Source organism: Vipera berus (genome assembly GCF_964194415.1).
Source record: "Vipera berus genome assembly, chromosome: 2".
NCBI classification, from domain to species: Eukaryota; Metazoa; Chordata; class Lepidosauria; order Squamata; family Viperidae; genus Vipera; species Vipera berus.
In genome coordinates this window covers 227,826,776-227,839,195 of record NC_138203.1, presented here as the reverse complement: position 1 = coordinate 227,839,195, position 12,420 = coordinate 227,826,776, and the positions used below count along the sequence as shown (strand labels likewise).

The 12,420-nt window shown below is 39.0% G+C and overlaps 1 protein-coding gene across 1 annotated transcript in view; it reads right to left on the bottom strand.

The window, feature by feature from the left end:
• CFAP92 (cilia and flagella associated protein 92 (putative)) overlaps window positions 1–4,697 on the bottom strand; it is a 33,585-nt gene extending 28,888 nt beyond the window's left edge. The window contains exons 1-2 of the mRNA XM_081319560.1: window positions 4,659–4,697; window positions 2,618–2,794 (exon numbers count right to left, since the gene is read on the bottom strand). The gene's annotated coding sequence lies outside the window, so the exon portion shown is untranslated. The remainder of the gene's footprint in view (window positions 1–2,617; window positions 2,795–4,658) is intronic.
• Between the last annotated feature and the right edge of the window lie 7,723 nt (window positions 4,698–12,420).

The window sequence follows — 12,420 nt, the reverse complement described above, 5'->3', positions numbered from 1 at the left end:
CCCCGACCTTCGTTCGTTTCGCCGGGACCTAAAACCTGGCTTTTTGAGTTAGCTGGCCTGGACTGAGGGGTTTTAAGGTTTTTAAATTCTAATTTTAAATTTTGGGGCTATTGATTTAATTTTATTTTTATTTTTATATTGTATTAATTTTGCCCTGTAAACCGCCCTGAGTCCTTCGGGAAAAGGGCGGTACATAAATTGAAATAAATAAATAAATAAATAAATAAATAAATAAATAAATAAATAAATAAGTGAGTTTTGGGTTGCAGTTTGGGCACTCGGTCTCTAAAAGGTTAGATGCAGCTAGTCCAAGTTACTAAGAAAGCACCAATATCTAGGAAATAATAAGAGAGGAGGCGGGAAAGCATATGAAGCAATAGATTAATTGAAGTCAAATGTTTTCAGTCAAAAACTTTCCTTGGAACCAGTCAAGTAATACATACACCATAGATGGGACCTACTAAGAATAATTCTTAGCAATCTTCTTATTAAAGATGAATACTAAAACATATTTGGTAAGAAATGTACAACAATATGGCAGGTAGTCCAAGAATACAATTGGAATTCATGTAATATCATGCCAATTGGTAACAAACAGCTGTGTATATGTAAAAGATATATTTGTATTTTATGGTGATTAAATAAAATACCTGGAGATAATTATTTCTATGAAAATATTTTGTTTAAAAGAAAACAATATTGCCCAGATGAAGGGAGATATTGAAAGATGAATGAAATACTCTTAAACTCTTAGAATAAATGCAGTAAAAACTAAATATGGCTTCCGTACTGAGGTGCATTTTGAAAGCAGTGTTTCATATATGTTTGGGTCAAGTCCACAAGCAGCTCCTTATTGATTAGCTATTACTATGGTGAACATTTGCAAGAAACTAAAGGTTCAAGCAAATAAATGTGTTGTTGAATTACATTCTATACAGTATAGAACTGTTCATGTTGAAAGAGCCTTGGATACACAGTGTGTGGACTCTTGCAAAAAATTATTCTGTTTGCTTGGAAGGCTGCAAAAAACTAAAACCACTAAAATCGTTTTGGATCAACCAAGAGATAAGCTTAGACAACATGTTTCCATATCATCTAGGTTTTACTGATTGTCTAAAAATTAAATGGTAATGACCAGTCTAATAATATTTTGGTACTAAGGAATTCTAAAAAAGAGAGAGCGCTGCAAAGTACTACCATAAAGTGTCCACGTTTCCAATTTAGACTGACTCCAAATCACTACACAGTCAGAGATCAGAACACCCAGATTCAGGTACAGGGATGGGCAGGCACCAGCCCAGGTTCCAAAAGGCATTTTATTTTAATTTGTCCAAGCTTCTCACTTGGATACAATAAGGGGCGTCAGCAGTGGGAGTCTGCAAATCAGCACTATAATTCAATGAGCCTTGAAGCAACTTGGAAGAGAGACATAAAATACAGGCAGACTTTTACAAACTTCATCAGTGAATTTCATTCAGGAAACTTGATTTCCTCAAGATGCAATAAACTGTTTACTGGGCAACACCTGAGGCAGAAAATCAAGCAGGTACTTGTCACTGGACTCCAGCCTATATAATTTGCAAACTTATTTGCAATAAGAAAAGGAGGTCTGACTTGGCCTCTTTTTCAGTCCTGAGGATAGCCCTTCCTGAGGAAGACTTGGCCGTAAAAAAAAAAAGCCCAAACAAACCAGGACGTTTTATAAAATGATATGAATCAGTCCCTTCTTCTCTCCCCCCCCCCGCCCAGAATATTATGTAAGTTGAACACTAACTTATGTAAAGGTAAATGTAAAGGTTCTCCCGCACATGCGTGCTAGTCGTTTCCGACTCTAGGGGCCGGTGCTCATCTCTGTTTCAAAGCCGAAGAGCCAGCGCTTGTCCGAGGACGTCTCCGTGGTCATGTGGCCAGCATGACTAGATGCCAAAGGCGCACGGAACGCTGTTACCTTCCCACCGGAGTGGTCCCTATTTTTCTACTTGCCTTTTTACGTGCTTTCGAACTGCTAGGTTGGCAGAAGCTGGGACGAGTAACAGGCGCTCACTCTGTTACGCGGCACTCGGGATTCGACCTGCCAAACTGCCGACCTTCTGATCGACAAGCTCAGCGTCCTAACCCACTGAGCCACCGCGTCCCTTTTACTAATTTATGTAAATGAACACAAAGGCTGGACATTTTTTTTAAGACTAGCAATTTCATGAGATTTACCAGCAAGGCTGTTTGCACTTTAATTCACAACAACCACAAGGAAATCCTGCTTGACATTAGCCTTGTTGAAACTGTTTCACACTGTCTAGTTTTGCCCATTTCATGTAAAAAAAAGTGTCTTGGCAGCCCCACAACTCAAATCTTGCATCTTATCATGAAAAGGAATCACACAATCATTCCTCTCTCAGAAAAGCTGCTTGATCTTTATCCTCATCCTCAGGGGTCAGGGTTCCAAATCTGCCCAGGTGATAAGACACAGCGATGGAACTTTTATTGTTGTTGACAGGTACAGGTGAGTAGGGCTTGGATCACGATGCTATGCCCGCCATCTTGGAAGTATTTATCTCCCTCCCTGATATTCCTTCATCACATTCCCATTTTCCCTGTTACCTGTCTCTGGGGAGAATACCTGCTAGAAGAGGCATGAGGTCCAGTTGCAAAACCGCTATTCCAAACTTCCTTGCATGGGCCGCCAAGGCAGCGGCTTCTTTACCAGCTGACCTCTGAGCAGCCTGTTTTGATTTCTTCTCAATACTGAAAACATTACCTTTTTGCGATGGCCTCCGCTTTTCTGAGTGAAGAAAAGCTGGAAAATTATAGAAATTAATTTATAATTTGGATAAAATTGATTTGTAAAGACAGAAAGGTGATTATTACATTTAGCTTTAATTTCGTAGCATCGCTAACTGGAAGTTGAATCATGAACAACTGGATGTTTCTTTTGGGTTTGAGTCCAGTTGCCATCATTCAATTTCCTGACAACTCTATCGGGATAACTGAGAATCTTCACTGACACATTGCCTCACTATATCTTACTTCTCAGCTCTGCATAATGCTGCATATCTTGAAAGGTAAGAGCATGATGGATATACATATATCTCCAGACCTGAAGGCATGCTAAAAATGGGACAGGCAGAATGAAATCAGGAAATCCTTGATGTGTCTTACTAAATTCTCTGCACTGCAATTCATTTCTCTCAATCTGAGCAGCAGTTCATCCATCCAATACCCATGGCACACTATTGCAAACTTGTAATGTTATTGTTAAGTATTACAGCTCAATTATAAGGAAAACTCTGGACACGTGGGAGCACCATACATTAGTTTTACTTATTTTTCATTTTCTCAATTCTTAATTTAGATGTTAATTTAATCTATTTATTTATTATTTATTTATTAATTTAATTTATATACCGCCCTTCTCCCAAGGGACCTTGTCAAAGGTTGCTTTCAGTGACTGATCCAGACTGGATTGTTTTCAGTGCTTAAAAACAGATTATTACAGAGTTTACTTCATAAAACTCCGATAGCTATTTGCTATCCATACTGAAGGATGCAGAAATGTGCTCTCAGCCAAACAGTACATTGATTAGATTAAGCAACAGAATGCCAACTATTTACAGAACAGTAAGCAATTCCAGAATAAAGCAATGTTTCAAAAAGCTGAAATATGTCAAGAAATTGAACTGGGAAGTATTACACATTCCAGTTCTACGTCCTGTCTTGGTATAGTAGTTTTGTAAAGACTGCTGCCATCAACTAACTTCCAAGGAAATGTCCTTCCCTGACATTTTCCCCCTAGGGCACTAGCCCACATGAACTAGGAGATCAGTCTCACATGGTATAAGCAGAATCAAACTTTTGAATGAGCCCCATGTAGTACATCTAGTGGAGGTGGAGGTAAAAGGGGTGGAGATATTTTATGGCTCTGCACAGCTCAGATCCTTGGGTGAAAGAAAATCAAACTACAAGAATTCTAACCTTGACCCCAAATATGTATTTTGGAAGATTTACCCACAATCCTCTTTTTCTGCGTAAAGTCAGAAATGTTGGTTTGTCAATACACTGTATATGCAGTCTTTGACTTACAACTATTTTAGTGATCATTCAAACTTATAACGGCACTGAAAAAAGTGACCTATGATCATTTTTCACACTTACAGCCACTGCTGCGTCCATGAGATCATGATTCAGATGCTTGGCACCCGACTCATATTTATGACGGTTGCAGTGGCCCGGGGTCACATGATCACCTTTTGCGACCTTCTAACAAGCAAAAGTCAATGGGGGATAGCCAAATTCACTCAATAACCGTGTTACTAACTTAATAACTGCAGTGATTTATTTAACAACTGTGATAGGAAAGATTGTAAAATGGAACAAAATTCATTTAACAACTGACTCACTTAGCAACAGAAATTTTAGAATCAATTGTAGTCGTAAGTCAAGGACTACCTGTATTGTCTTCTACATATCACCTACAAAATTTTCATTAACATTGGTTAACATTCACTATTATGTTGCTTATTAAATCTATTATCTTAAATAGATTTCCACGTTATTTAAAATTGCAATCGTCAGTATATTCATTTGGAAAGAAAAAAATCTATCTGTAGCATTTGCTTCCTAGAAAATGTACAGGATTGCTTGAATCTCAGTGACGTACTCACCTGTAGACGCTCTTTCCTTTCTGTCTGAAGAAATTGGCGATTTACCGTTGGTTTTTGTTAACAGTGATGCACGGTGTTTCTGTTTTATAATTTTAGCCTCCTGAATGGTTTTTTCTTTAAAAGAAGACGCTATGCTCCCGGATAAACTGAGTGTGCTTAAAAAGAAAGGAATAAAGAGGAAAATACTATGTACTATTTATATTGGTACTGCTGGAAAACAAATCAATTAACGGTTCCACTTATAAAAAGTAGAAATAAAAAGGGAGAAAATACAGATGGCATTCTGAATTGTCTCTCAAGATCTATCCATCTTCTTGACTGTGGAAAGCAAACCCCCTCCCCCCAAACTGGCCCATCACCTCTCATCCAAATGTGGGACTCTGGGCCTCTGTAGCTGCTTGATCCTTTCGTTGCTGTGGAGAATATAATCTCAGCTGGGAATTCCCATTTTATTTTATTTTAATTTTTCAGTTTGACTCAGAGGTGTAACAACCTTATGAAAGAGCTGCCATAAGGTTGATTTCTAGTTAAAAGGTAAAGGTAAAGGTTCCCCCGCACGTGCATGCTAGTCGTTTCCAACTCTAGGGGCCGGTGCTCATCTCCGTTTCAAAGCCGAAGAGCCAGCGCTTGCCCGAGGACGTCTCCGTGGTCATGTGGCCAGCATGACTAGAAGCCAAAGGCGCACGGAACGCTGTTACCTTCCCACCGTAGTGTTCCCTATTTTTCTACTTGCATTTTTACGTGCTTTCGAACTGCTATGTTGGCAGAAGCTGGGACGAGTAACAGGCGCTCACTCTGTTACGCGGCACTTGGGATTCGACCCGCCAAACTGCCGACCATCTGATCGACAAGCTCAGTGTCCTAACCCACTGAGCCACCACGTCCTTTTGATTTCTAGTTACTGCCACACTATTCTCATCTTTTGGTTTGATGAATGACACCACAGGTGAATATGTACCTGGCTTTAAACAGAGAGAAAGGGAGGGAGGGAGGGGGAGAGAGAGACCCGCATATATTTCCCACCTTATCTTCCTCTGCAGAAGATCATGGCAAACAAGACCCTTTGGATTGGATCATGTTTTCAGCCATCTTTGTTTTGTTTTTGGGAGTTTAATGTTATTGTAATTGGAGGAACCTGATATTTAAAACAAAGGAAAGTATGCCTTTGGCGGGAGGGAGGGAGTAAAAGCACATTGTAGTTAACAAATTGGTCTATTTAACAAAGAGGAAGAAAGAAGGGGGAATACCAGCCTCATCTCTTCTCCACTCCATATCAGTCTTTTTTAAAAAGATGTTTTATTTTTAAAAATTACAATCTTCAGCACTTAGTAAACAATGTGTTGTCTAGGTTCACATATTTGACATTAACTTCTTCAATATGAATCTGTTCAGTATTGCACAATCCAGTATTTTTTCCCTGATCCTCCTTTCCCCATATTTTTTTCCATTTTCCCCTCATTACAATTACCGTATTTTCCGGCGTATAAGACGACTGGGCGTATAAGACGACCCCCTACATTTCCTGTTAAATTATAGGGTTTGGGCTATACTCGCCATATAAGACTACCCATCTTCCAACGCACACCAAATAAAAATTAAAAAATATCAGATTTGATTTTAATATGGTAATTTTAATTCAAATGCTTATGACATGCAGGTACTTAGTAGGAAAACTGTCACTTATAAACATAAGGCTGTTTGTCATCAAACATGTAAACATAAAACAGTGCAAGTGGATTAAACTTAATAATAATAATAATAATAATAATAATAATAATAATAATAATAATGATGATGATGATGATGATGATGATGATGATGATGATGATGTTGGAAGGGACCTTGGAGGTCATCTAGTCCAACCCCCTAAGGCAGGAAACCCTATACCATTTCAGACAAATGGCTGTCCAGTCTCTTCTTAAAAACTTCCAGTGTTGGAGCATTCACCACTTTTGGAGGCAGGTTGTTCTACTGGTTAATTGTTCTAACTGTCAGGAAGTTTCTCCTTAGTTCTAGGTTGCTTCTCTCCTTGACTAGTTTCCATCCATTGCTTCTTGTCCTGCTTTCAGGTGCTTTGGAGAATAGCTTGGCTCCCTCTTCTTTGTGGCAGCCCCTGAGATATTGGATCACTGCTATCATGTCACCCCTCACCCTTCTCTTGGTTAAACTACACATACCCAATTCCAGCAACCGTTTCCTATTTTCCTAATTCACTTTTTCACTTTTCCTAATTCACTCTAAAGCTTTCCCTGCGCAGAGCCTTAAGTAACACCAGCTGCCTACAATTAGTGCAGGTTCGCATCCCACCAGGCTCAAGGTTGACTCAGCCTTCCATCCTTCCGAGGACTCAGATTGTTGGGAGCAATAAGCTGACTTTGTAATAATGCTGCTTGTGGGGGGGGGTGAAAGCTCTAATAAGCAGGCATATACATAGAATGAAGGCTATTGCTAAGCACATTGATTTGTGCTTTAAATTGTAAGCCGCCCTGAGTCTTCGGAGAAGGGCGGGATATAAATGGGATTTTAAAAAAAAGACCAAATGGGAGATCCGCTCCAGGTTTTCCAGCCAGCCCGCCCAGTTCCTGAGTCAAATGTGTCCTTAGAACTAAGCAGCTGCTCTGGCTGCGGCATTCCCCACCTGCCTTTCAAGTTGGGATAGACTACAGTTGCTCTTCAAATTTAGAAGGAAAGAAGCCCAGACCCCAGCCTGTAAAAAATCACAGACTGCAGCTTCTTCTCCAATTGGTCCCGCTTTCCCTGCGCAGACTAAATGGGAGATCCGCTCCAGGTTTTCCAGCCAGCCCTGTCCCTAAAGTTTCAGCACCCAGCGTATAAGACGACCCCTGACTTTTGAGAAGATTTTCATGGGTTAAAAAGTCATCTTATACGCCAGAAACTATGGTATAATTTTTTATACTATTGGTGTATACAGTTAAATATAAACATCTTCATCATATTTTACTGTCATACAAATAACAGTAATATCAATTCATAAATCAATATCCTGTTTTTCGTGCTCTTGTTAAGGTTTGATGTCCTATCGATATTTGAAATATCTTTTGTCAGTTATGATTTTCTCAATGTTAATTATATTTTTATAGCTAAAAGTTTTATTCATAGCAATCCTCCTCTTATTTTCATATTTCCCATATCAAAAAAAAGAAATAAAAAATGCTATTTTAATTCTAAATCATATCTTTCATTACAGAAATCTAATTGTATCTAAGAGTCAACCATTCTTTTAATCTTATTCAAACAAGTATTTAAACATATAATGCCCCCTCTAAAAGGTCAAATCTTCTGTTTTTTAAATCTCTCGCTTTCTTTCTTTACCAAGTAGCTTTCCACACCAGGGCAATTAAATTACCCAGGAATTTTCTTTCTATTTTTGTGAAATTTGCTTGGCATGAGGAAGACAATTGAGGTAGGTTTTTTGGGGGAGAGAATTCTGCCCATTTATATTCCTTAAGCAACTCCGTTTCCTTCTCCTCAATTTCTCTTTTCGTTCCTTGTCTCCCAAGTTGTGACATTTCCCTTAACAACTCTATATTCCATTTTTTAAAATCTTCTTCCTTGCCATCAGATGTATTTTGCAGACTTAAGGGGTAAAAGGTCTTTTGGATTTTCATTGTTATGGCTAGATATTGCAGAATTTTGTTTGTATATGGTGGTATATATTTCCCTTCTTTTATCTCTTCTGTCTCTAAATCCATTTCCTCTGCTTCGTCTTCTGATTTCTGGTTTCTTTATTTTTTGTATTCATTGCCTGGGAGCTTTCCAGTTGTAGATTTAATTTGGAGATTTGCTCATTTATATTATCTAAATTGTTTTTAGTCTCATTATGGTTTCTTTTTATGTCCTCTTTATATGCAACAATTGTTTGGTGAATTAGTTGTAGCATAGAGTATATTTCCTTCTGAAAGGTGTTTGTTTTTTCTTGAGGCATTGTTCCTGGAGATTCTCTAGTATCACCAGTCTCAGTAAGAGTAAATCAAAGTTTCACCAGTCTTAGTAAATCAAAGTTTCATCTACTTTTCTGGTCTTTATGTGTAGCCTTTATAATCCAGAGTATAGGTCCAGACCCGAAAGCAATATTTTATAGTGATCCTTTGTCTCAGGTATCCAAAAATTGTCAGTCAGGCAAGGTTGTAATACACAATGTTCAAAGTGTTCAAAATGGTCAAAAACAGCTCAAAAGTCTCTCCCAGCCAGGCATAGTCCAAAGTCAAATTTTCCTTCTCTCCCACTAACTCTTGAGATTAAAAGTCCAAGCTCAGTAGATGTTTATAGTCCAAGGTTAGGGTGATAAGTATGCCAAAATATTTTCCTTTATTGCCAGCGGTTCTCCCAAACTAGGAGTCACCAAGCAGCCAGGAAGCAAGTTATAGTGCTGTACACAAATCCACCACTAGATGTCATTCAAAGTTTATTTTTCACTATTTCACCTCAATGTTTTTTTTCCAAAAAGAAAATCTTAACAATTATCTCAGTTGTCAAATTTATCAAAACTGTACCTTTATGTTACTTCCACTTCAGTATTATTTCTGTCCCCCATAAAATTAAAATGCTGCTTCCATTCACATTTGGAGGTTTTTAGGTTCTTGGGAGCCTTTCCCAGGAAATTCAGTTGTAAAATAGTAAAGAAAGGATCAATATTCTCATCCAGTTCCAAACATGCTGTTTACGATTGTGCTAATTGGTGGTTTTCTTCTTCCATTGTCAGCAGCTAATGGCTGGCCACAGAAATGTAGCCAGTCTTTCCCCTTACAGTTTGGAGGGTTTTCCTCAGATCAAACAAAAATACCGCCATCTCTTCATGATCAACGAGGTACCCCTCCTCTTTATCGATGGGAACTACATCAGCTCTCTTCCAGTCCTCTGGTAGTTCCCCAGTGCTCCAGGATCTTTGAAAAATATAGTTCAGTGGTTCTGAGATCACATCTGCCAGTTCCTTGAGAACCTTGGGGTGTAATCCATCTGGTCCTGGTGATTTGAACTCGTCTAGGCTGGACAGGTGTTCACTTACCATTTTTTTGCCTCTTAACTTGTGTTTCTATTCTGTTTTTTATGGCACTGGTTTTGGTAGGTTGGACTGTTTTTCCCTTTGTGTAAAGACAGATGCAAAAAACGAGTTAAATAGTTCTGCTTTCTCCCTATTGTCACCTTCTTGCCACTTTCACCCACTAATGGACCAATCATTTCCTTAACTTTTTTCTTGTTTTTTATATGTTGAAAGAAGCATTTTTTTTGTTATTTTTGACTTTGGTTGCAAGCCTTAGTTCATTTTGAGCCTTAGCTTTCCTCACTTCATCTTTGCAGGCACGGGCTATTTGCTGATATTCTGACTTAGTTATGTGCCCCTCTTTCCAATTCTTATACTTGTCCTTTTTATCTTTCAATTTATCAGAGAGTTCTTTATGCAGCCATGCTGGTTTCTTTTGAGAGCTGTTATTTTTCTTCTTTGTTGGTATTGTACTAGACTGGGCCTTTATTATCTCACTTTTCAAAATTTCCCAAGCTTCTTGAGTTGTTTTCCCCTTTAGGATTCTCATCCATGGAATTCTTCCCTTGGTCTCTCTAAGTTTATTGAAATTAGCTCTTTTAAAGTCCAAGACTCTAGTTTGGCTGTGTTCTATTGCTTGTGCCTCCAGAATGTTGAATTCCAATATTGCATGATCACTTCCCCCCAAGGTTCCTGTGGCTTCGACATTTTCTATCATTTCATCTCTGTTTGTGAGAATTAAATCCAATATGGCTAATCCCCTTGTTCCCTTCTCTACTTTTTGGGAGAGAAAGTTGTCTGCTAGGTTTGTCAGGAATCTGTTTGATCTTCCACTTGGTGCAGTTTGTCTCCCAGTTGATATCAGGGTAATTAAAGTCCCCCATTACTATTGTGATGTGCTTCTTACATACCTTAGTTAGCTGACTAGCAAAAAGTTCATCTATTTCCTCTGCTTGGTTGGGCGGCCTATAGTATACACCTATGGCAATGTCATTTTCCCCCCTTTTATATTGACCCAAATGCATTCAAGTTTACAGTTTTCGTCATTGTTCTGCTCTATTTCTGTAGATAAAGTTATTTCTTATATAGAGAGCAACTCCACCTCCTCTTTTCTTTAGTCTGTTTCTTTTAAATAGTTTAAATCCCTCTAGCTGTGTGTTCCATTTGTAGGTTTCGTCCCACCATGTTTCCGTAATGGCAACAATATCATATCCGCCCTCATTCACCCTGTTTACTGTTCATACTCTGTGCATTAGTGTATAGACATTTGAGTCCTTTATGACTGACCCTGTGTTTACTTGCTGCATAACTTGTGTGGTGCCTGGCTTCCCCTATTTTCTTAGATTGCAGGGGACAGTGATGTTCTGTATCAATTAACTCACTGTCCCCATTGTTTAGTTTAAATGTTCCTCCAGAAAAGCTGTGATTTTATTGCCAAGTAACTCAGACCCTTTCTTGGATGGATGCAGACCATCTCTTATATACATTTTTTCATTGGACCAGCTACAGACATCGTGACTAATATAACCAAAGCCTTCTCCTTTACACCACTCCTTTAGCCACATATTAAATTCTGCTATACGCTGGCCTTTTCCATTTTGCTCCTTATACACTGGTAAAACCTCTGAAAAAGTAAGCCTACAGCCTATTCTGCTAAGTTCCTGCCCCAAGCTCTGGAAATCATTCTGCACAGAGTACATCTTTTTGGGACAGATCGTTAGTGCCAAGATGTACAATAGCCTCCACATCACAGTCCTTGCTGGCATTCTTGATTATTTTAGAAATATGCTTCTTGTCCCTACTGGCAGTAGCACCTGGAAGACACCTGACCTCTTTCAAAACCTCTGTGTCCTTTCCTAAATTTACATCCCTTATAATTGAATCACAAACCAGAAGGTGGCTTCTCTTTTTGGATGCCTTTCTGTTCTTGCATGACTGGTGTGTAATACCAGATTCACACTTCTCCCTGTCGAAAACAAGTTTTTCATCTTGGACCACGATCCCCTGCTTATTTGAGTTATTATCACAGATACCTTCACCTGTCTCCTTAATGTCCCTATTAAGGTCAGAAAGGGCACTGTATCTGTTGTACAGAGACACAGCAAAAGCTTTGGGTTTATGGTTCACAGATCTCACCCTGCCAGATCCCACGGTTGTCCACACTGCCCTTCTCCTGCAGGATCTTTATGGTAGAGGGGGCTGATAGCACGGAGGCTCAATAGGGTAGAAGGGCTGAACTGGACACCTAATTTCTGCCTGAAGAGCACAGATTACAGATCCTAGATAAATAATCTGTCCTTGTAGATGAGTGATTTGTTTACAGATAGGACAGTTTCCAAGTTTGAAAAGGGTACTGCGAAAGACAGCTGCAAAACAAGTGTTGCACTGAACTAAGCCAGACATGCTGAGATACAACAAATCTCAGATGCACTTGCCCTGAATGTACCGCTGCTGTTTTTGATTTTTAGTTATATAATTTGCGCACCGTTAGGTGCGCGGGCCGCTACTTTTTTGGTGCAGCCCTTCCAAAACTTACAGGATGTAGCACTTCCCAGCAGCTCTGAACAGTTGAAATTCTGCTGAAAAGCGATGGAGATCCAATCACTTCCCCCAAGCTCTTGCAAATAGAAACAAAAATTTATAGGTAAGAGGGCTTACCCTGCTAGTTAAAAGCCCTCTGCATGTCTTCAAGGATTAAGTATTTTGTGCAACCTTGCTGATGCAAATTGTATAATTTGGGATGGGTACTCTTCATTGAAC